The sequence below is a fragment of the Eptatretus burgeri genome, chromosome 1, assembly GCF_056783735.1.
Source record: "Eptatretus burgeri isolate ZD-2024b chromosome 1, Ebu_testis_v1, whole genome shotgun sequence".
Taxonomy (NCBI): Eukaryota; Metazoa; Chordata; class Myxini; order Myxiniformes; family Myxinidae; genus Eptatretus; species Eptatretus burgeri.
The window spans coordinates 54,804,424-54,829,604 of record NC_140961.1 but is presented as its reverse complement, the minus strand read 5'-3'; the positions used below and the strand labels follow the sequence as shown (position 1 = coordinate 54,829,604).

At 46.5% G+C, this 25,181-nt stretch overlaps 1 long non-coding RNA gene across 13 annotated transcripts in view; it reads right to left on the bottom strand.

Moving 5' to 3' along the window:
• Nucleotides 1-530: 530 nt before the first annotated feature.
• The window catches only part of LOC147034517 (uncharacterized), a 106,845-nt gene continuing 82,194 nt past the window's right edge, over nucleotides 531-25,181 (bottom strand). For 6 of the 13 annotated variants that reach the window (XR_015059130.1, XR_015059138.1, XR_015059139.1 and 3 more), the window contains one exon: nucleotides 17,147-18,230. This is a non-coding gene — a long non-coding RNA (uncharacterized LOC147034517). Of the gene's footprint in view, nucleotides 2,916-3,586; nucleotides 4,798-17,146; nucleotides 18,231-25,181 lie in introns of those variants that run through there. The other 7 variants (XR_015059147.1, XR_015059146.1, XR_015059154.1 and 4 more) reach the window with 3 other exon arrangements.

Genomic DNA, 25,181 nt, shown 5'->3' with positions numbered 1-25,181 from the left:
CCGTGGCTTGCTGTGGGGGCGTCAGGAGGCTTCAGCCCGAATAGGGACATGCCACGTAAATAAAACCCTGAAGTCCATGTGCAGGCTCTCAGGCAAGGTCTCTGGGCATCTCCACGTCCGCAGTTTGCACCACGCCTTTATGTAGCTTCTGCTCCTACCTGCAGCCGTGATGCAACCAGCCCTACCCCAAATTGGCTCAGGACCCAATTTGTGGGTGAGACATCCCTCTGACCTTTCAACCATATGGTTCTGGCAAATGCTAAATGGTTGAAGGTTGGGGGGGAGGGTGAGGCTGCCTCCCCCACCTAAACTAGTGCCTATGGCCTGTTGGGTTTCTTAAAAATACATAAAAGAGAGATTATGAAGGGATATAACATAAAAAGGTTTCAAGGGAAAGCAGTTTTAGTTTTAGACACACAAATGTGGAGGGGGGGGGGTGGTGCAAGATGACAATTTTCTGTACATATGACAATGTATATCTCTATTTCACAATTAAATTACCACAGGCTTATGCTAATCCCATACATGCACTATGGGAAATAACTATCACTGTACTATACAAAGTTACCTCCAAGGAGACATTCCCACAACAAATATTATAATATAGCATTCCTTTCATGACATGCCATAAAGGCACATAGGGCTGCCAAGGCAGTTTCAATGGCAAGGAGTACAGTCCTGGATGGGTCATCACTCTGACGCAGGTTACCCCGAATGGTTACAACCCCAGGAAGCTGGTACTCATGTCGCCGACCTCGGAAGGATGACAGGCTGAGTTATCCTCACCTGGTGTTAATTCAACAGTCAACAGGGGGGCTCAAACTCAGGAACCTAAGGTCCCAAGCCAGCGACCTTAACCGCAAAGCCAACACCAGGCTACTTTCAATTCACAACTCATTGAATTCACAACATTGGTGGTGAAACATATAAACTACGCGATACAGTAGGTGCATGAAAAGTGAGAATCTGCACCTTTTTCATGTGGATCAGGGTGGGGTGCAGAGTTATGCATGATACGATAAGTGTGGGGTAAAGTTCTGTAATGGGGTAGAAGCTACTAGAAAATGAAGACAAAATCATACCTTTAAGGTTTGGTTGAAACTTTGGATTGGCCATGACTAAGCAGGGATGCCTTGCTATTTAAACTCATATAGCCGCACAGACAGAAGGTGTTCGGGTTAGAGAAAGAAAAGCGGGAGATACACTGAGGAGAAGGACTGGTGTCCAGCTGGAGACGTGTGCATTCAAACACCTGGAGTCGGGCTTGCGAGCAGGCACGGATTTCAGTCCCATATATGGCATTTTTGTAGTGTTGTGGCACTAGGAAGGAAACAAATACCTGCTCCTGCATGCTGGTGATTGAGTGTCAATGGTAACTAGCATTATGCTCCATTTTGCTGGTGAAACTATGGGCAAAGGCTTTTCCATGTCCTTCTTTCCCACCACCCCCTCGGTCTGCCTTGCCTGATACCGTGCTTATTTCAGAATCCAAAACTCACATGGAGCTCTCACTATTCTTTACTGTTGTATATGTTTTGCTGAAGCATTCATACATTTCTGAGCAGAGCTGGTAAAGCAAAGTTCTCACCATGATTAATGGATGAAAAAACTTAGTCTGTGCGTGTTTGTATTATACATGGGAATAGAAAGCATGCTTACAAAAATACTACTATTTGCAGAAGAAATGTTGGATCATTTTCACATTTTCTTTCAAACATAAATGAAAGAACCCTCACTGCACAGGCTGTATTTTCTGTTCATCACAAAAACAAGGCAAATTAGTGCGTGCAGCACGTACACAGTTTGGGTATTAACTTCCACTTGGTAATGATTTGGAGAAGGTCACAATCTTTTGCCTACTTCCATAAGTGGACTATGTTCCTGTAGCCCTCGGAAGATGTAATGAAGCCCAATGGTGGAAAATTATTGGGATTAACTAGGCTGGGATATCCTACAGTGAAATTTAATGGCAACTTGGCTTCCATGAGACTATCAGCACATTGGTCAACAAACCCATACAGACGGTTTGTGGACCAATGATGGTGGGGAGAGCGACGTCCGTGATGAATCTGAGTCTTTAGGTCTCTCACTCTCCCACTGCAGGCAGGTCAGTGGTCTTTCTGTCTTCCAGAGACTCCTCTCCAGCCTTGCCCCCCTCCCCCTCTCTGTCTGTGCTCTGTCCTCCCATTATTTCTGCAGGGTGCACAAGGTCCACCAGCAATCCCCTTCTGGTGAAATTGCCAAAGTCAAGAATTACTGTTCACCTTCACTCTTTGATTCCTCTTTTCTCCCACCTCTGGAGCAAACTCCCACACTCTCTTCAATCCCACTCTTCTCTCCATGTCTTCAAAACAGCTGTTTACCACCATCTCATATCTTCCCCTATCCAAAACCATGATCTTTTGTACCCCCGTTAATCCATCCCAAACCAACCTCCTTCAAATTTCCCCGTTTTTCTTCCTGAAAGTCCCTGTAGTGTCCATATTGTTTACCCCATGTAAACCACCCAACCCCTCTCCCTTCCATAGATCTCCTGTCTCTGTTCCCTACTGTTGTTGTGCTTCCCTCTCCTCATCCTCTTGTGTCCTTCTCCCTTTGATATATGTTCGTGTGTTCGCTCTTATACGAGCCTCGACAAAGTAAACAAACAAACAAAAAACCAACAAAAGAGAGGCCTTGATCTGGACAACCCAGGGTGACCTCGAACAAACAAACTGAAGCTCTGATCAAGCTTGTCAAATGAATTAATTGAATGAAATCTTTCTCAAAGGTCACCCATGAGAACTATGCAGAACTTCATGCTGAAAGTTGCAATACGAGGAGACCGATAAGATGCCATCTTCTTACCCTCAAGAACACAAAACAGCTCACATGGCACGGTGGTGGTGGACACCTCAACATGCGAGTCTTGTACCCTGGAAGAAGATCGATTGGTCTGATGAGAACCAATTTGTCCTGCACGTCATACAATTGTAAACTCAACTTTATCACTCGACAGGGTAAACTGACAGTTGAAAAGTACTATAGGGACATTTTGGTACACGTTTTTGTTCCACATTTTTACAACCACCGACTTCTCACAAGAAATGTAATAATGGATGACAATGTCAAACCTTCCCGTTCTCGTGCAGTTATCGATTTCTGGAGAAACTATGGCATCACAACATTGCCCTGGCCAGCAAGGAGTCCTAATTTAAATCCAATAGAGCATATGTGGGACACATTCTTGGGAATAGATTTAAGAAAAGGTACCCTCCTTAATGCAGACTCCAGCACAGTTGGAGGCTGTTTTGCATCAGTAATGACAACAATCCCCTTTGGATTCTCTCTGGTGGCTTCATCAAGGGACGAGAAAGATGTGTGCAGCAGTCATTCATTCTAACGGTGCTTACACACATTATTGACCTTTTGAAACATTCATTTCATTGTGACGTAATTGGTGGTCATTAATGACGGGTCTTGAGCCCGACATCACATGATATGTTGCCAGCGGCACAGTTATAAGGTCAGTGTGTTTTTGTGTAAAACAGTGACAGTACATCCTCATTTCGTGATTGTAAAATCAACAAAACCTCTGAATTTGTCTCAAGTCATCTGGCGAAGATGCATACATCATAAATTCATGGTTTCTGAATAATTTTCTCAGTTATTGATTGCTATGATCCAGAAAAGTGAAACCCAGCTAAAGTTTCTTATTATATTACAGGTATTCTTTTGTATTGTTGCGAATTCGCGCCCGCCGGCGTGCGATCGGCCGCCTGACTCGAATGGCGGCCGCCTCGCCCACCGGAACGGACAATTCAGTCGTGACCCTCTCGGAACAACGTCGGGAGCTCGTCACGGGTGGGGGTTTAACCTCACCACAATCGTGCCAATCGGCCACCCGCGTAGGATTGGGTTGTTCGCCAAACTCGACCTACCTAAGTACCTACGCGAATGGTTAATCGGGCGATCGTACCACGCCACAGGTCGACTCCGGACACGAACCGCTTAAGCGGCTCGTTCCGTACTACAGGGATAACCGAGCGGAGTTATCGTCGACCTTGACGGTTCAGATTAGTTACCGGGGATTTACACCCACCACCAATCCCTTACGTGATGCAAGATGGAAATTCAAACAAAGGAAAGGACGCAGTGAAACGGGGAACAAGTTCAACAAGCCGCACTTTATTGCGCGACACACGGAAGCACGTATATTACAGCAAAAGAAAAATGCACATAAAAGAAAAGAAACAAAAGCAAGGACACAATGCAGAGCTACAACCGACTAAAATTATTATTTACACAAGCACAGGAACACTTATACGATTCTACTTGGCAGACTGGCGCCACACACACACATTTACACAAAACCCCAAAAGAAAAGGAAGTCGCGACTTCCCTGGGCACGACGAGTCCTTCTCCCACGCGTAACTCGCATTGTCCGCCCGACACCTCGGACGGGGCTCTTGGGGGAACGGACGGGGCTCGTTTGGTGCTACTTCCCGCGCTCGTGCATGGGGTCCCAGGGCCCGCGCGAGGATCGCCGAACAGGGTAGGAACCACGAGCTCGCGACCCGAACCAGAAGGCTCACTTCGAACTCCACACAACTCCAAACCAACCGAGCAACCAACCAAAAAACCCAACTGAAGACCAACTCGTTCGTCCCGTCTTGTAGGGGCCGGCTCCGCCCTTCGCCCCCGCCCCGTTTTCGGCTCCACCCTCCTTCGAGAAGGTTCTCGAAAAGGGGCGTTCCCTCACCCCGACCACCTCACGCTGCTCATCCACCAATCGGCGGCGAGCTGCCCTTCCCCTTCCTTCACACCAAGCACGGGGAAAAATGGCGGGAAAAGCCCACAAGCATCGTTGGTGGTTTTTGCTCTTCCACGGAGATCGTGACCTCACGGTGATTATTGAATGGCGAGTGGCGAAGATGTGGTAGCGTAGGTGGCGTGGTTGTAGTGTGGTTGGCGCTGTGGTGGGGATGACGTGGTTGTTGAGATGCTGTTTGTTTGAAATAAAAGATAGAACAGAAAAATGGCTAACTCAAAGCGTCGCAGCCCGGATGGATCAAATAAATTCCCTCTTTTCAACGGGTTTGGGCTAACGACACATGGACTTATCGATATATCTCACCTGAGGACTCTTTATGGTGTAATGCGAATTTCCACAACCGTAACAGTATATTATATTACAGGTATTCTTACGTATATTATATTGCAGGTATTCCACATTTTATTACAGTTTCTTCCATGTATATTATATTGCAGGTATTCCTCGTTTAACAACATGGTAGTTGCATTCCAATAATTTACCGCGTTAGCTCAAAACACGTAAAATGAATGTAATTTCCCCATAAGCAACAATGTAATAGATGGAGGTTGTGTGTCAAGACATGGGTGGATGGGGAAGACCAAGAGATGGAAAGTCACTTAATTATGGATTTAAATAAATTAAAAATTAAACCAAATTTCAATAAACTGATATGTTAAATGTTGTTGCTTGCAGTGATGATGGAGGTGGAGGGGGCAATGGTGTGGAGTGATTGAGGAGTTCCCGTTATTGAGGGGATCCATCATGCAAGCGTTCCATATTCTCCATGACGCCCGATGGCAAACGACTCACTTTTGTTGCAGTTTATGGCACAACAATCCGAGCACTTCCTTTGATTAATTATATATAAGCATTTGCACGAATCATTTGCAAAGAGGATTTGGCAATTCCAACCATTTGGCCAATGTCGACTACTCATTCACCTTTCTCATATCGCTCAATCACTTTTAATTTCACCTTCAACGAAATACCTTCGTTTCCTACTTTTGATCTCACCCTTACGAGTCATGGTGTCGAAGGATGCACAATATACTGTATTACGCACAAGTTCAGCAGATGAATTCGTGATAAATTTGATGAACGAACATGCTAAGATGGCTGCCAAAAAACCCTCAGGTTGCCACGTGTTTGGTAATAGTCCGTGCATGTCCAGCATCTCGTGGCACATCTCAGACTAGGTCAGCCAGTGCGGAGTTGTTGTTGTTGTTTATGCAACCTTTGGCTTCTGGTTGCATCATTTTCTGGAAGCGTGGCTGTGCCGCTGATCACTAGTAAGCTGGGACTCATTTTGCCAACTTTTTGAAAGATGACAGGCTGAGCCAACCCACCTGGTGTTAATTGGGGCTCAAACTCAAGACCCTAAGATCTTAAACCAATCACCTTAACTGGTGAGCCAACACCATAAAGTTGGCGGAGAGTGACGGCCTGGCGATTTGCCCGCAGCCATGTCATAACGAAAATTTGTGTGCCGTATTAAAAATGTTCCTAAATTCAGCAGCCGCTTAATAACGAAAGCGCGTTATGTGAGGAATTACTGCACTACAGTGCCGAAAGAAAGCCGACATCCCCTTACAAAAATTGTCACCTCTTGTTGCCCTATAGCCTGGAATCAAATTGCATTAAATCAGACTTTTTCCGCCTTTATTTATACATCATAACCCACAACTTCCAAGTGAAAAACAAACTTCATAAATTTCAGAAAATTAAAAACACAAAACTAGAATATCTTGACTGGATAAGTGTCCACCCCCTTAGAGTAGCAATTGTAAATTAGCTCCGGTGTAACCAATCATCTTCAAAATCACACACCAGGTTAATTTGCCTTCACCTTTGTTAAATTGTTGTGATTCTGATTATTTCAGAATAAAATCAGCTGTTCCTGTAGGTTTCCTCTGTTGGGAAGTGCATTTCACAACAAAAACTCAACCATGAGCACCAAGGAGCTTTCAAAAGACCTCTGGGTTAAGTTGTGGAAAGGCACGGATCGGGAGATGGATATAAAAATATTTCATAGGCCTTGAATATCCCTTGGAGCACAGTCAAAACAATCATTAAGAAGTTGAACGTGTATGGTACCACCCAGACAGTGCCGAGATCAGGCTGTCCCTCCAAACAGGATGACCAAGCAAGGAGGAGATTGATCAGAGAAGCCACCCTGAGGCCAATGGCAACTCTGAAAGAGCTACTTGCCTTTATGGGAAAGACTGGTCACTGTGTGCATGTGACAACAATATCCCAAGCACTCCACAAGTCTGGCCTATACAATAAGGTGGCAAGACGAAGCCATTACTCAGAGAAGCCTGCCTTGTGTCTCATTTGAGGTATGCAAAAATACACTCTGGAGATTCCGAAGCCATGTGGCAAAAAGTTTTGTCGTCTGACGAATCCAAGATATAACTTTTTGACCTAAATGCAAAATGTTACATGTGGCACAAGCCCAACACAGCACATCACCCAAAGAACAGCATCCCTACTTTGAAACATGATGGTGGCAGCATCATTTTATGAGGATGTTTCTCACATCAGCAGGGACTGTGGCACTTGTCAGGACAGAAGGGAAAATGGATGGAGCAAAATGCAGAAAAATCTGAGGAAAACCTGCTGCCGTCTGTAAGAAAGCTGTAATTGGGATGGAACTTCACTTTTCAGCATGATAACGACCCAAAGCTAAAGCTACAATGGAGTGGCTAAGGACCAAAAAGATAAATGTCCTTGAGTGGCCCAGTCAGAGCCCAGACCTAAATCCAATCGAAAATCTGTAGCATGACTTCAATATTGCTGTCCATCAACACTCCCCATGCAATTTGACTGAGCTTGGACAGTTTTGTGCAGAAGAATGAGCAAATATTGCCCAATCAAGGTGTGCAAAGTTGGAAGAGACCGATCCCAACAGTCTCACAGCTCGAATTGGTGTCAAAGATGCTTCCACCAAGTATTCACTCAGGGGGGAGGGGGGAGGACACTTATCAAACCAAGATATTCTACTTTTGTATTTTTAATTAAATTTCTGAAATTTGTAGAATTTGTTTTTCACTTGGAAGTTGTGGGTTACGATGTGTAAATGAAGGTGGAAAAAAGTCTGATTTAATGAATTTAATTTCAGGCCATAAAGCAACAAAAGGTGAAAAATTTAAAAAGTGGTGTAGACTTTCTATCGGCACTGCATGTTATATGTGTAGGTTTTAGAGAACATTGTACTTTACGGTACTTCTACATATCGACGGTCCCCTGTGCCAGTGCGCATGCGCAGCCTGAGCCAGAGCCATGGATGTAGTGGGCGTTTCAACCTGTTCAATACTTGTGTGATTATTGTCGTTCCACGCCAATAAAGTGGTCGAACAAATTGAACTCTGTTCTTATTTATAATCAAACAACTTGATGCAGTCGAGTAAAGATCGTCGGTGCTGAGGAGGACACGACTGGGTGAAAACGGACCATGAGAACGTCGACAGTGAGTTTGGATTTCTCGGGTACTGTACCCAATCTTCGCCCCCACGACACTGTACACACGTGTGCATCACCGAAAATAGAACGTTTACTCCAGAATAACTGTTCCTATGTCGGTAGAAGCAGAGTGCCTGATCGAGGGTTGTGACTATATGGCTACACACGCAGAGGCGGCAGTGGTGGCGGCCATGTTGAGTATATACGCCACTGTGCACGTCGCCGCCCCCAGGGCGGCGAGCTCGAATGCTAAGATGGAGAAACTCAAGCGTCCCTCCATAGCACTGGCCGGAACGGGCGAGGCCTGGTCGTACTTCATAACCCGCTGGGGCGAATACAAAACAGGTACTAAGCTTGTCGGACCCGACATAGTCGCGCAGCTACTGGAGTGCTGTGAAGAGGAGCTGAGAAAGGACCTCACTCGCGCGGCGGGTAGGAGTCTCGTGGGCAGCGATGAAGAAGACGTCCTCGCCGCCATGAAGGCGCTCGCCGTCCGGACGGAGAACACGATGGTAGCTCAAGTGGCCCTGTCTAACATGCGGCAGGGACACGAGGAGCCCGTCCGGTCGTTCCACGCCCACATCAAGGGGCAGGCGGACACGTGCAAGTATGAAATGAAGTGCACCAAGGCAGGGTAAGATCAGGTCAACAACTTCACGGAAGAGATATTGCGCAACGTGGTTGCCCGTGGCATCGCGGACCAAGCAATACAACTTGACCTACTCGGTGAGAAGAACCAGGACATGCCATTAAAGGACATGATAGAATATATCGAGGCCAAAGAGTCTGGAAAACGCTCGGCATCGCGCCTGCTTGACACTCAGAGCAGGGACGCGATCAGTAGTTCGTATCGGTGGGGAAAGCAACAGGACGTCCGCGCCAGAGTAGGAGCCAGGCCGGAAAAACGGAAGGCCAAGCCCGAAGGAGTATGCATCTACTGCGGCGAGGTGGGCCACGGCAAAACGCCTCAAATGGCACGCCAGACGCGCCGAGTGCCCCGGATACGGTAAAAAGTGCCAGAAGTGTGACCGCCAGAATCACCTCGACAAGGCGTGCCTGGGCGGCCGATCGGCAAGACCCCCATCTAAGGAGACCGACGGGATGTACGACGAGCAGACGGCAGCCTTCGTCGAGCTATGCACGGTCACCATGGCCAGCACAGAGGACGAAATGCGCGCGCTTCCCCTCGCTCACCACCTGTACGATGATATGTGCGATAAGTGGATGAAACGCATATCCGACCCGCAGCCATACGTCAACCTCACTCTCACCAACAAGCGCGAGGATTACAAAGTGCTGGGTTTTAACCTCCTGAAACACACCCGCGCGGTAACCCTACCCGCTATGGCAGACACGGGGTGCCAGAGCTGCCTGATCGGCATTAAAGTCGTCCAACAAATGGGCCTGAGTACTGAGGACCTCATACCTGTATCCATGACCATGAAGGCCGCAAACAACAAAGGAATTCGTATCCTCGGAGCCGTGGTAGTCAGATTCGCCGGTAACAGTGACGACGCTCGGAGATTGGAGACGCGCCAAATCGCGTACATGACGGACTCTTCAGACCGCATATTCCTCTCCCGCGCGGCCTGCATGGACCTGGGAATGATCTCGGACAGATTCCCGACACTCGGAGAGGTGAATCTGACGACCTCGGAATTGTGCGACTGCCCGCGACGCGCGGAGCCGCCGACCAAGCCGACCGCACTCCCCATGCCAGCGACCGAGGCCAACAGAGAGGCACTACAGTCACATTTACTCAGGATGTATGCTCAGAGCACATTCAACAAGTGCCCACACCAGCCACTACCGAGAATGACCGGCCCGCCACTACATCTTATGCTCAGTGAGAACGCGACACCGGTTGCCCATCACACTCCCATCTCCGTGGCCATACATTGGCAAGATGAGGTAAAAGCAGGCCTCGACCAGGACGTTCGGCTCGGCGTGTTGGAGGAAGTACCCGTCGGCACGCCGGTGACATGGTGTCACCGCATGGTAATTTGCGCGAAAAAGAATGGCAAGCCGCGACGCACCGTCGACTTTCAGGCCTTGAACAAGCATGCGTTCCGCGAGACCCACCACACCCAATCCACGTTCCACCAGGCGAGACGCGTACCTAACGGGAAGCGCAAGACAGTATTCGACGCATGGAACGGTTACCATAGCATCCGCCTACACGAGGACGACCGCCACAAGACGACCTTCATCACTCCATGGGGCGCTACCGGTACCTATCTGCCCCACAAGGGTATATGGCATCGGGGGACGGTTACTCACGACGATACGATGAGATCGTCGCGGACATTGGTAACAAGACCAAGTGCGTAGATGACACGCTACTATGGTCAGACACGATTGAGGGGAGCTACTTCCAGGCGGTCCAATGGCTGGATATATGCGGCCGGAATGGAATCATCCTCAACCCGGAGAAGTTTGTCTTCCGCGCACCCACGGTGGACTTCGCGGGCTTCACCATCACCATGACCGACGTGCGACCGTGCAGCCGCTACCTGGAAGCAATCCACGATTTCCCACAACCGCGTAACATCACCGACGTCAGATCGTGGTTCGGGCTTGTCAACCAGGTGGCATACGCCTTTAGTATGGCCGAACGAATGCAGCCATTCCGGAAGCTCCTGAAAAGTGGAGAACGCTTCCAGTGGTCCATGGAGTTAGAGGACATATTCCGCGAGTCAAAAGATGTGATCGTACAAGAAATCGAACACGGTGTCCGCATATTTGACAAAACTAAGCCAACATGCATCGCCACGGACTGGTCGAAGGAGGGAATCGGATTCTGGTTGCTTCAAAAGCACTGCCGATGCGTGCCAGTTAGACCATTCTGCTGCACTGATGGATGGAAAATAACCCTGGTCGGCAGCAGATTTACACACGCGCAGAATCCAGATATGCGCCCATAGAGGGCGAGGCTCTCGCAGTCGCGGACGCCTTGGACAAGGCGCGCTACTTCGTACTGGGCTGCGAGAACCTGATCGTTGCGGTAGACCACAAACCACTGCTGAAATTCCTTTCGGACAGAGCACTTGATGACATACCCAACCCCCGCCTCAGGAACCTCAAGGAGAAGACCCTGCGTTACCGCTTCCGCATCATACATATCCCGGGCATGAAGAACAAGGTGGCAGATGCCATGTCGCGCAGGCCGGTCGGCACCACGCGACCTCCACTCATGAACCTTCCAGATGACAATGCCACCATAGCGACCCACCTCCAACGAAGCACGCACACCGACGTCCTGTCTCTCCTACGCCAAACTGAGCCGGAGTATGATGACGACGTCGAGGAGGACAACCTGGCATGGTGCGCCGCGGGCATCGAATCATTGCGATCAGTAACATGGGATCGCGTCAGGGAAGCCACCAGCAGCGATGGCGATATGCACATATTGGAGGGAATGACAATGAACGGCATCCCCGACTCAAAAATCGAGATGCCAGAGACAATTCGCGACTATCACCAGTACTGCGAGAACATTACATCGACAGATGGAGTGATCCTATACAAGGACCGAGTAGTCATACCACCCTCACTCCGCGGCGATGTGCTGAGCGCCCTACACGCTGCCCACCAGGGCGTATCAATGATGACCGCCCGCGCAGAATCCTCTGTATTCTGGCCAGGCATGTCGGCCGACATCAGCGCCACTCGGAAAAACTGCGAACACTGCCACCAGATGGCACCATCACAGCCTGGAGCGCCACCAACTCCACCTATCCCGGTTGTTTACCCCTTTCAGGCAGTGTGCTCGGACTTCTTTGTACACAGGGGTGCACACTACCTTGTGAAGGTGGACAGATACTCGAACTGGCCGATCATCTCAAAGTCGACGGGTGGCGCCGCCGGACTCATAAACCACTTACGTCGCGTCTTCGTGACGTACGGGACACCAGAAGAGCTCGCGTCGGATGGGGGACCGGAGTTCACCTCCACCGAGACCAGGTCATTCCTGCACAGATGGGGCGTACACCACCGCTTGTCATCGGTGGCCTTCCCTCACAGCAACTGTCGCGCGGAGATTGGAGTTAAGACAACGAAACGACTTATCACGGACAACACCAGCCCGCAGGGAGAACTTGACACTGACGCTGTGCAGAGAGCGATACTACAATATCGTAACAGGCCTGACCCTGACATGAAGATCTCCCCGGCAATGTGTGTCTTCGGCCACCCGATACGCGATTTCATCCCAATTATCCCCGGGAAGTACAGACCGCACGACACTTGGCATGAGACCCTGAAAGCGAGGGAGGAGGCCCTCCGCAAACGTCATATCCGCACAGCCGACACCTGGGCAGAACACACCAAACGCCTTCTGCCACTTGCTGTAGGGGACCTAGTCCGCGTACAGAACCAGACAGGATTCCACCCAAAAAATGGGACAAGATAGGCAGTATCGTGGAGGTACGCCAACACGACCAATACGTGATCAAGATCGACGGCTCGGGCAGAGTCACACTTCGGAACAGGAAATTCCTGCGCAAGTTTAGCCCAGTTCGCAATGACCAGCTGCCACCCCGGTCTATCTATGATGATCTAGCAACCCGCATCACTGTACCTGCTCCCGTTGTAACACCGCAACTGCCTGACCTCGACAGCGAACCCGTGACATCTGCGACGCCAACGGGGCCCACGCCGGCACTGACGTCAGTATGCACACCCCGGCACAAGACGACACCCGTTTCAGACACGCCAGCAGCACCAGGACGAGAAACACCGAGGCGCGCGATCCTTCAGACGCCACCATCGGCCCCTGAAACCCCGAGAGCCCCATCCCCACTGGGGCCCGATGTGACACCACCAGCACCAGCAATAGGTCAACGCCGATCCACCAGAGCGACCAGCGTGCCTGCCTGGCACAAGGACGACTCCATGGAATAGTCACACGATGGGCGATATAAACTTTTCTTCATTCATTAAACTTAATATTTTCTCAGCCTTTATCTATTAACATAATAAAGACTCGGAGGGAGATAGAGAACATTGTACTTTACGGTACTTCTACATATAGACGGTCCCCTGTGCCAGTGCGCATGCGCAGCCTGACCCGGAGCCAGGGATGTTGTGGGCGTTTCAACCTGTTCAATACTTGTTTGATTATTGTCGTTCCACGTTAATAAAGTGGTCGAACAAATTGAACTCTGTTCTTATTTAGGTTTGCATTTGTTTTAAAGATGCGAACACCACAGGTTTGAATGAGGATATGATTAATGCATCAATTGAGTGGCTTTGACTATGGGAATTGTTTTTGTGGTTACATGTATAGTTTAGTAAATTTGCTCATTTTTAGCTCGCCTGTTCAAAGAACAGAGAGCTATAGCGATACCCCCGGCGTGAGCGTGAGCGTCAGTGTGAGCGTGAGCGTGAAAATGTTAAAGTTTTTGGTGCAACTTATTTCCTTTCTAATGCTTTTATCTAACACACTGTTTTTTACTGATTACAATAAACAAATACATATATTGCTTTAAAATTATTTGGATCAAACTTCACTGCAATGCTTTATAAAAAATATTATTAGACTTGTCTTTTAAAAACGATAAATGTATAAACAGGTGAGCATTGGGTGGCTTTGACACCAACTCTCTGGTTGTAATTGATTTGGCTCTGTTCTTTCTGTGCATGCCCATGGTGTGCATAGCCAATGTACTTTAACAAACTAGGCGAGTGATCGAGAGTGCAATGGGTAATCGTTCAGCGATTCCTGCAATTGGATCACAGCGAAAAGGGTGTTTTTTTGGACCATTGGAGTGACTGTGCATCTTTTTCCCAGAAAGTCTGCATCTACATGCCAAAACTCTCAGCTTAAGACAAATGTAGAGCCACTTTTGTATTTTCCTTGTACGTCTTACCTCCACCAACGAATGCAGATGAAGGTAATGTTTTCACCCATCTGTTTGTCTGTGAACAAAATATCTCCAAAAGTTTTGGATGGATTCGGACGAAATTTGGTGGAGAGCTTGGGTATGTGACAAGGATAGAATGATTAGGTTTTGGTGAAGATCTGAATCCAATAATTTTTTTTTAATGATTTTTCACCATTGAGTGAGGGGGCCAAAAACGACATATAACAGGATATCTCAAAAAGTTGTGGATGGAATCAGAGGAAATTTGGTGTGCAGTTTGGGTATTTAACAAGGAAGAACTGATTCGATTTTGGTGAAGATCTGGATCCAGATCCGATAATTTTTTTTAAGTGATTCTAAAACTATTAATTCATCGGGCTAAAACTATATGTAGGACGATATCTCAAAAAGTTATGGAGAGATTCGGCCGAAACTTTGTGGATGAGTTGTTTAGGTGACAAGAACAAGGCAATTAAATTTTGGCTGAGGTCAAAATCCTGATCCGGCCTATCAGTGGGATACAAAACATAAACGAATCAACCGAGTGGAGGTATGCACTCCACCGAGTACTTTTCTAGTATTTGTTCTATCTTAGATGTTGTTCGTCTTTCGGCTGCTCCCGTTAGGGGTCGCCACAGCGGATCATCCGTTATTATCCGCATATTGATTTGGCACAGGTTTTACGCCAGATGCCCTTCCTGACGCAACCCTGGTCGCCTCTTACGACACAGGGATAAGGGTTGTGTTTCGCCATGATTCCAGGCTGCCCTACACCCTCTCATAGCGCGGTCCAGTGCAGAGCACCCGTCCTCAAGCGATCCTCCAACCCAAGCCTGATCCGAGTAGCCTGATTACAGGCGCACGCCACTATGCCCGGTTGTTCTGATATCTTAGATATGTAAAAAAATTCTATATCACGATATAATGTAAATTTGTTTAAAACCTAACTTTTGTACAATGAAGTATACCAAGTTATGTTGTTGAATGAAAAAGAGAAAGAGAATCCACGACTGTGTTTTTTGGGGGGGTTTTTTCCCCTAATCTGTACTAAACTGTGTTCTTTGTAATTCCATGGTTATTAGAAACTCAGCTTTGTCGTTTTAAAAAAAAAACCCTGCAGATTTTATAAATCAATACAAATTTCCTGCTCATATCCTTAACCTTCATTTTTAGCTCACCTGTAATGTAGTTCAGGGAGCTTATGGGATGGCACGTCGTCCGTCCATCCGTCTGTCCGTCTGTCCATCCACAAATATTGGCAACTTCTCGGAAACTACACCTATGATTTCGATGAAACTTTACCACAACGTTCATCAACATGTATGTACCAAAGTTTGCTCATGGCATGAACAAAAAAAATAATAATAATAATAAAATCAGGTCCTTCGGGGGTCTACAGGGGTTGCCCCCCAAAATTGGTATTTGCTTTCTTCTCAGAAACTACACTTGCAATTCTGATGAAGCTTCACCACCACCCTCATCAGCCATGATGCACCAAAGATTGTTCACACCATTAAAAAGAAACAAATAAATAAATAAATAAATAAATAATCGTGGTCTCAGGGGGTCTATGGGAGGTTGCCCTCCAAAAGTAGTATTTGCTTTCTTCTCAAAAACTACACAAACAATTCTGATGAAACTTCAGCACAATCTTCATCACCCGTGATGTACCAAAGTTTGTTCATGACATTAGAAAAATCTTGCTCTAAGAGAATGTTAGGGAGTTGCCCCCCAAAATATGTATTTTTGCTTTCTTCTCCGAAACTACACAGACAATTTTGATGAAAGTTGACCACAACCTATATCACGCGTGATGGACCAAAGTTTGTTCACGACATTAAAAAAAATTAATCCATAGGTACTTACTTTCTTATCCATTACATATTTTGTGGTTCATCCATGCCAACCAGTGGTTCCCTGGTTATCTTATCCAGCCGCTACCAGGTGAGTGCCTAGGGGTATTGCTCCTATGTTTGATGTTGTTGTGGTGAGATCTACTTTCGCTTTTCATTATTCAGATTTATTTTATTGTATTCACATCTCAAGACCAGGTTGGTAGCAATACTGCACCATTTATTACCCTCTTCATCCTCCCATGCTGATGGGCAGGGTTATACGAAGACCTGTTTTATATCACATGTAGGAAGCTGGGTTGCACGTTTGCAATCATGGAAAACATTTCGAATAACAGCCCTTGTTCCGTTTTCTGTTATATCAGCTTAGCACCCATTAAAACAATACAATCCCAATTCTTATTAGAATCGTCATGAGACAAAGCGCCATGACTGTTCCACCGGCATCGTGGTACATGCAAAACCTTACAATTGCTTAAACCCAAGAAATTACTTCCTCATCGCAAGATTCTATTCAAATCCGAGTGATTCTTTTCAACACAAATTCACTTATCCCTGGATATCCTCTCGTCCCTCCTGAGGAAGATTCAGATGTGGATGTACATTTACTCTGTAAAAATCATCGCCCTGCACCATCACCCACAACAATAGCATTACAGCGCAACATTAACAAGAATGATTTAAATTTCTGATCGGGAGAGTTTCTTTGTCTTTGCATTTATTTACTGTTATTATTGTTGTTCTTGTCGTTTTACATGTTTCCTGCCCTGATTCCATTTACCCATTTTTATTATACGTCATATTTGACTTCTCATTCCTGAGGTTGTGGGTTCCATCACTTCCCTGTGAGTGAATAAATTACCATGAGCGAACCCATGTGAGTTACGTTCTCAGGGCATGCAACCAAATTGAGAATTACAACATACCCCAAGCCACCATTCAACGCTCTCCAGTTTAAAGTCAAGCCTCCATGCTCAGGCTATCCTAGGCCGTATAAATCCTGATAGGGCCCAGCCAGGTGTTTGTTATATATTCCCGTGCCTGCCCCACTGCTCTCCCTCCCACTCCCCCCCCAGTAAAATTAAGTCGATAAACTGATACATTGCAGAAATGTGTTGATAAAAGCACAGGCCTAATGGACAAAATGGCCGACACATGCATCAAAAGTTCCTTTATCCTTGTATGTTTGGCATTTAATATTTATGTAAACATTTACAACATCAGAAGTAATTATAAAAAGGATATCTATTTCTCTTAACTGTTGTTGTAAGTGGTTCGGAAGGAAAGGTAAGTTAATTGAATGTGGTACACATGGAATGACTGAGAAGAACAGAATGCATGTTTTGACGGTGTCATTTATGTCACATGATCTTTCCTTTTATTAGACAAAGAACATACGACCATTTGCGCAATAGTGAGTTCCCGCAAATCTTACATCACATTGACTTACAAATAAGTCCAATTATTTTTCCTCTGACATCACATCGACTTTTCGTTTTACTCCAAGGCCGACAGACTTGCGCACGTTTCGTGCACTTATTGCCTTTGAACTGTTTTCTGGGGTCGATTATTGACCCGACTCTAAAGTATAAAACTGGTGATTCACAGGCAGGTTTTTTGTTTTTTTTTTTAAATCAAAAAGTGTGCCATTTGTTGAATTGCACATCGAGTGGGGTCCCATCTGCCAGTGTTGATTTACCGGTGGAACGTCAAAGATCCCACATTGTCATATGATGATGGGTGGGTGAGTTATTACCACCACCCTGGGAAAATTCAAAATCCCTGCCCTTACAAGCTCTACAAATTCCAATTCCAGAGTTGGGCACTCGTACATCGTCCATCACCGACCATGGATCAATGGTTCATGGAAAAGCTTGTAATATTATAACTGGGAAAAACATGAGCAGCAATGGTAAGGTAATAGTAAATGCAAATATGTTCATTAAAAATTTTTCACACTGTTTTATCTTTCCTTAATATATACAGGAAACAAGCCTAGCTATTGACCCCATCATGCCTTTCTGCGTGACTGCTGCCTGGCTGCTCCCTCAGAAAGCTCCAGCCCATATCCACATGGATCAGAGATTGACAGCTTGGTTGACATTACTGCTCACCTGAGCAATGTTTGGAGAGAATGGTCGACCATCGCAGGAAAAATTGATTTTTTTTTTTCCTCAACAGAAGTTGTGGCTCACCCCATTACCAATCCACAAGAACTGGATTCCGCACTCCACACAGCAAGCAAATGTATCGGTCCTGAGCGGGAGTGTATTTTGCATGTCACATGATGGTGAAAACAAAACCGATTTTCTTTCCCATTAACAATTTTAGAGCAAAATCAACTACAAGTAATTTCCAATAAAAAGAATATCTAAATGACAGCAATTAGTCAAAAAAATTCAACTTAGATCACCACAGACAACACCGACAAGGGAGCTATCTCAAGTCCACCACGAAACAAATCATGTAAACATTGCCACTAAATCATGTCATTCAATGCTTTTGTAGTATTTTATTGTGGTAGACCAATACCTATGACAGATGTATTAAAAGGGAGATTGAAGAGATATTGAGTCTGCATGATGTCCCACTTCCCTCCTAGTTGATTGGTGGAATTTTGCAGGGTATTGCTGCTTCATTGATTTCCACTTACAAATAAATTCACCCACTATTTAATGACACTGCCAGCTGCCATTTCGCTTTCCAGTTTTTTGGAAAATGTGAACATTACCTTGCCCTCTCTCAGGAATAACTGAGAATCAGACAACACGCTTTACGGGCTTGAAAAAGAGCTTTGTTTTGTCCGGCGTGTAAAATAAGTACATAGATTTGCTGCCAGTTTGGAACAAACATTTGAGGTCACGTGAATATCTCGAGATCGTTGTTGGCCTGTATAAATGGTGTTGTCATCTTATGTTGAGAAAAGCTTCCTTTACTAAGTGAGAAAGGTAATTGTGTGCAGTGTTGTGCCATTTCCAGACGATATTCTTTGATGATAATGAGGACATAAATTTGAGGACATTGTAAGGGAGACAGAATGTTGCCGGTTAGCATTCCTGATTGGTAGGTTAACAATTTGATCGATAAAATGAAACGATGTTGGTAATTTGAAAAATAAATCTTAACATTGATCTTACAATTCTGCATTTCAAGTTACATCGTTTGAACTCCACTAATTTATTAATGCCATTCCTGAAGTACACGCTCGAGCTGGTTATCAAGTCTGTATTCATGAAACCCGCTGTAATGTTTTGTGCGGAAAACAAATGACAATATTATCTTTTCCGATGTTCTCACATATTTGTCTGTGCAATAATGACTTTATTGAGCAATTCCAAGGGAACAGGAAGACTGACCAAACCAGAACGAGAATTGCTTTGCAATCCATGTCCCCAACCGATGTGATATTTTCTAAATCCAAAAAAGGGCAGAGCTCTGTGAAAAATTAATGAAACACCCTGAAACTTGAACTTTTTCTGGAATCTATAATAAAGCCATTTACCGAGTTTCAGTTGGATATGTTGAAAAGTTTGTGAAAAAAGTCTGAAAAAAACCACCTGGTAACAACAGCATTTAAAAACACTAAAAAAAAAAGTACAAATCTTCCAGAAACTTGCTGGCAAAACGCAATGGATGGACAGGGATTTTGTCAGGACAGGTGATATAACTCATCTACTCTTCACGAAAGACACCATGGGTAAGGTCGGCTGCAGCTGAGTTTCAGATGAGAATCAGAAGACACAGGATTTTGAAATTGAGCCAGGTTATTGGCACACATTGCTTCATAATAATAATAAAAAAAGCATAGACTGGCCTCTGAGAGTATATATTGTCCAGATTAGCAATGAGGCCTTTATTTACTTTTGAAGCATGATAGCCTTTTTATTATTCGACGTTAATTTACTGGTACCATTTAAGGTAATCAGGCACCGTGAGTTTGTTGTCACCATGATAATTGAATGAATTTCATTTTGAACAGAACATTCATCGAGTTGCATGTTCAGAGAACTAAGTGGATTGTGAGGATTTTGAAATAATTTTCATGCAATGCCACACATATTGCATGACACCACACCTGTCACACACACACTTCACTACTTCCCCTTCACATGTCCATGGACATGCCAGTTTGTCAGTTACTGCTACATGGTCCCTAACCATCTCATCTCATCATATTGGACTGTAACCATCTTAGACCATGACCATGTTAGCTTAATGCCAATCCTGTAGTGTGTGTTCAGGTGGTGGGCTTGGGATCCTTGGATCCTGAGTTCAAATCCTGCTCAGCTGTTGAATTAATACCAGGTGGGGTTGACTCTGCCTGTCATCCTTCCGAGGTCACCAAAATGAGTGCCAGCTTGCTGGTGTCCTGTGTCAGAGTGGCGGCCCGCCCAGGATTGTGCCCATTAGCCAAGGAGACTGCTTAGGCAGCACCAACACTCTGCACAGAGTATTGTCCCAATGGATGGATGGATGTCATATGTATTTGTTTGTTCATATCCCCAACAACAAATCCTTTATACACATACTGTATATGTACAAGTATAAGTATTTTTTAAGGCTCTGGGGCTAAACAGTTGCATAGGCTCCACCCATTGGGCATGAGCTAAGCAAAGCTACAGACCTCCACATCTCCGTCAGGCAATACCGGGATGATAATTATATTCTCATTTTTATAGACCAGAAACACCCGGGAGAGGGTCCCTCCGGCTCGTTAGCTGTTCACATATTATGTATGCACATTGTGGTGTTCACATATTATGTGTGTACCAAAGCCCACAAGGATCCCTCTTCCTTGTGGACTGGCCGACAAAATTGAGAATTTAACTTATTGAGAATTTTAAATTTATTCACAAATTTTATATAAGATTGAGAATTTAAAATTTGAGAAATGTTCTATAAAATTGAGAATATAATTTGTTGAGAATATAAAATTTAGTGAAAAACTTTATATAAATTTGAGAATTTAAAATGTATTGAGAATTCAACATTTATTGAAAATTTTTACATAAAATAGAGATTTTCGAAAGACCGGTTCACCCGGAGAGGGTCCCTCTCAGGGGTGGACTCGTCCATAAAAAATTATCTATAATTACAGAAAATTGGACTGGTCAATAAAAAAAAAATTCCACAGGTAGCAGACAAAAATATTGAAACACTGACAGAATCTCAATTCATAGAATGTTGGGTCACCAAGTACATCCAGAATAGCATGGGGACAATGTGGCCGTTCTGCGGGAATGATACGATATGAGCATAGGGTCTGGAGCTGTTCTACAGGAATGTGGCCCCATTCTTTCACAAGGAAGTCGTCCAATTCACGTCAGTTTGATGGAGGCAGAAATCGCTGTCTGAAGTGCCTCTCCAGACAGTCCCACACATGCTGTGTAGGAAGGAGGGGCATGGAAGATGGGTAACTTCATCCTCGCATTCCTCAAACCACCTGGTAACAACACGTGCTCTGTGGACTGGAGCATTGTCATCCTGAAGGACACTCCGAGCAGGGAAGAAATGCTGCATCACGGGATTTAGATGATCGTTCAGGACAGTGATGTAGCATGCTGCATCAACTCTGCCTTCTACTGGAATGAGTGGACCCAGGCCATGCCAGGAAAACATACCCCACACCATTGTGGAACTACTAGAACCAGGCATTCAGGGCTGTAGAAGTCCCTGAGCTGTCACCACATGTGCACTCATCCATTTGTCAAGAACATGGTGAAGGGCAACTGATCAGAACATATCACATTCCTCCACTGCTCAGCAGTCCAATGCCGATGCTCCTTCCACCACTTGACAGACAAATGTACATTGGGAGGTAATACGAGTGGTTTGTGCAGAGCAACCCAGCTGTGGTATCCCACCACGTGAAGTTCCCTTCTATATTCGACGATACAGGATGCTTACAACCCACATTAAACAAAATACATAGTTTGTCCACCATGTTGTCCTGTTTCCCCTCACAGTCCAGACCAATGCTTGTGCATCATGCTTCTCGAGTGTGCACTTCCACCCACTGTTGGTCTTCGATGATGACATCTTTACTACCCCCCCCCTAACCCCCCAGGCTGACATCACCTTCCAGACAGTTCTTCGTGGCATGTTAGCTATTTCCGCAGCCTTTGCCACTGAAGTGCCTGCCAACCAGAGGCCAACAATTACACCCCATTCAAAGTCACTGAGATTTTCTCTTACAGAAATGATGGCTTTTAAAACCGGCCGGACTCAAGCCGCAGCACGCCTATATATATATATATATATATATATACACATGATGAGAGGACTGCCGGAAGAGATTTGGACATTTCATGTACCGGTCATATACGTGTGGCAGGCACATATTTTCCATTTCCCTGGTGTTTCCATTTTTTTTACCACTATTTGTACGTACAGTACAAAGTTCTACTCTGACTTTGAATCAAACAGAAAAAAGCAGACATCTCAGGAGACATTTTTTCCACTTCATGCAGGCTTCCTTGCTCAAAATGCCTGCATGTGTTGTTTTAATCACTAATGGTACCAAACACGTACAAAGATTTCATCCACAGCCTGATGGAGGACTGCTCTCCCCTCTGGGCTGGTTCTCCCACCTCTCACCTTTCTCGCTTCACGCTGTGTAAACCAAGGCATTTAGGATCACTGGTATCTCCCGTGATGAGGCTGAGTTTTTGGGTCTCTCACTGAAGGCAGGCCAGTGGTCTTTCCATCTTCTACCGTCTAATCTCTTGTCTTACCCCCTCCCCGCCCTTCCTGCTCTGTCTGTTATCTGTCCCACTCATATTTCCACAGGGCGCTTAAGGTCTCCCAGCAATCGCCTTCTGGTTAAACTACCAAATTCAAGAATCACTGCTCACCTTCATTCCTCCCCCCCCCCCCACCTTTGGAAGAAACTACCACACTCTCTTCAATCCCACTCTTCCCTCCACGTATTCAAAAAAGCTGTTCACCACCACCTCTTATCTTCCCCCATCCAAAACTTCGATCTTTTCTACCCCCGCTAATCCACCCCAAACCCACCTCCTTCATATTCCCTGCTTTCCTTCTTAAAATCCCCGTGTACCTCCACACCATCATTTTTTTTTTGTTCCTTGTTGCCACAATGCAGCAGTTCCTTATATTTGAACTTCTCCACCACCCCTCCCCGCCCTCCCCGCCCCTCACCTCCACTCCACCATCCTTACCCCTGCACCCTCTCCACGACCCAGCAGGCTGGACAAACAAAAAGCCATTTTTGTTCAACAACAAACAAAATCCTCAATCCTTTCCATAAAGTACCAAAATAGCCATCATGAAATAAATGGACCGAAGACACTTGCATACAATTGTATATTAATAATTACCAAGTACCACCCGTCGCTTCACTGATAGGAACACTGAGATTGGGGGGGGGAGGAGGGTGATAGAGAGGGGTGAAGGGAGAGTGAGGAGATAGAGGTGGAAAGAGAGATGAGGGAGGTGGAAAGAAGAGAGAGGAAGGAGGGGGAAAAGAGAGGAGGGAGGGGGAAAAGAGAGAGGAGGAAGGGGGAAAAGAGAGAGGAAGAAGGGGGAAAAGAGAGAGGAAGAAGGGGGAAAAGAGAGGAGGGAGGGGGAAAAGAGAGGAGGGAGGGGGAAAAGAGAGGAGGGAGGGGGAAAGAGAGAGGAGGAAGGGGGAAAAGAGAGAGGAGGGAAGGGGAAAGAGAACGGAGGGAGGGAAAAGAGAGAGGAGAGAGGGGGAAAGGAGAGAGGAGGGAGGGGGAAAAGAAAGAGGAAGGAGGGGAAAAGAGAGAGGAAGGAGGGAAAAGAGAGAGGAGGGAGGGGAAAGAAAGCAGAGGGAGGGGAACGAGAGCAGAGGGAGGGGAAAGAGAGCAGAGGGAGGGGGAAAAAGAGAGCAGAGGGAGGGGAAAGAGAGCAGAGGGAGGGGAAAAGAGAGCGGAGGGAGGGGGTAAAAGAGAGGAGGAAGGCGGAGAGGAGAGAGGAGGGAGGGGGAAAAGAGAGAGGAAGAAGGGGGAAAAGAGAGGAGGGAGGGGAAAAAGAGAGACGAGGGAGAGGGAAAAGAGAGAGGAGGGAGGCGGAAAGGAGAGAGGAGGAAGGGGGAAAGAGAGAGGAAGAAGGGGGAAAAGACAGGAGGGAGGGGAAAGAGAGAGAGGAAGGAGGGGAAAAGAGAGAGGAGGGAGGGGAAAAGAGAGAGAGGAAGGAGGGGAAAAGAGAGAGGAGGGAGGGGAAAAGAGAGGAGGGAAGGGGAAAGAGAGCAGAGGGAGGGGGAAAGAGAGCGGAGGGAGGGGGAAAGAGAATGGAGGGGGGAAAGAGAGCGGACGAAGGGAAAAGAGAGAGGAGGGGGAAAGCAGAGAGGAGGGAGGGGGAAAAGAGAGAGGAAAGAGGGGGAAAAGAGAGAGGAGGGAGAGGGAAAAGAGAGAGGAGGGAGAGGGAAAAGAGAGAGGAGGGAGGGGGAAAAGAGGGAGGAGGGAGGGGGAAAAGAGGGAGGAGGGAGGGGGGAAAGACAGAGAATGGAGGGGGAAAAGAGAGGAAGGAGAGGGAAAAGAGAGGGAAGGAAGGGGAGCAAGGAGGGAGGGAGAGTGAAGAGGGAGGGAGAGAGGTGTGGAGGGGGGGGAGGGAAGGCAGTGAGAGCTATGAGGGGAAGGGAAGGTAGATGTGTGGTGGAGGTTTAATTACGACTCATACTGTCTCATCAAAATGATTCTGCATAGAATAACAGTGAAGATGGAAACAAAATAATGTCTGAAATACATTTTCTACCGGTAATACTATAAATACCACTCAGAGACAAATACCGCCCGGACATGTCCAGACACAAACTCCCGTCCAGACTCCCATCCGGACACGCCCGGACCAAAACTCCCATCCGGACACGTCCGGAGCAAAACTCCCATCCGGACACGTCCGGAGCAAAACTCCCATCCGGACACGTCCGGAGCAAAACTCCCATCCGGACACGTCCGGAGCAAAACTCCCATCCGGACACGTCCGGAGCAAAACTCCCATCCGGACACGTCCGGAGCAAAACTCCCATCCGGACACGTCCGGAGCAAAACTCCCATCCGGACACGTCCGGAGCAAAACTCCCATCCGGACACGTCCGGAGCAAAACTCCCATCCGGACACGTCCGGAGCAAAACTCCCATCCGGACACGTCCGGAGCAAAACTCCCATCCGGACACGTCCGGAGCAAAACTCCCATCCGGACACGTCCGGAGCAAAACTCCCATCCGG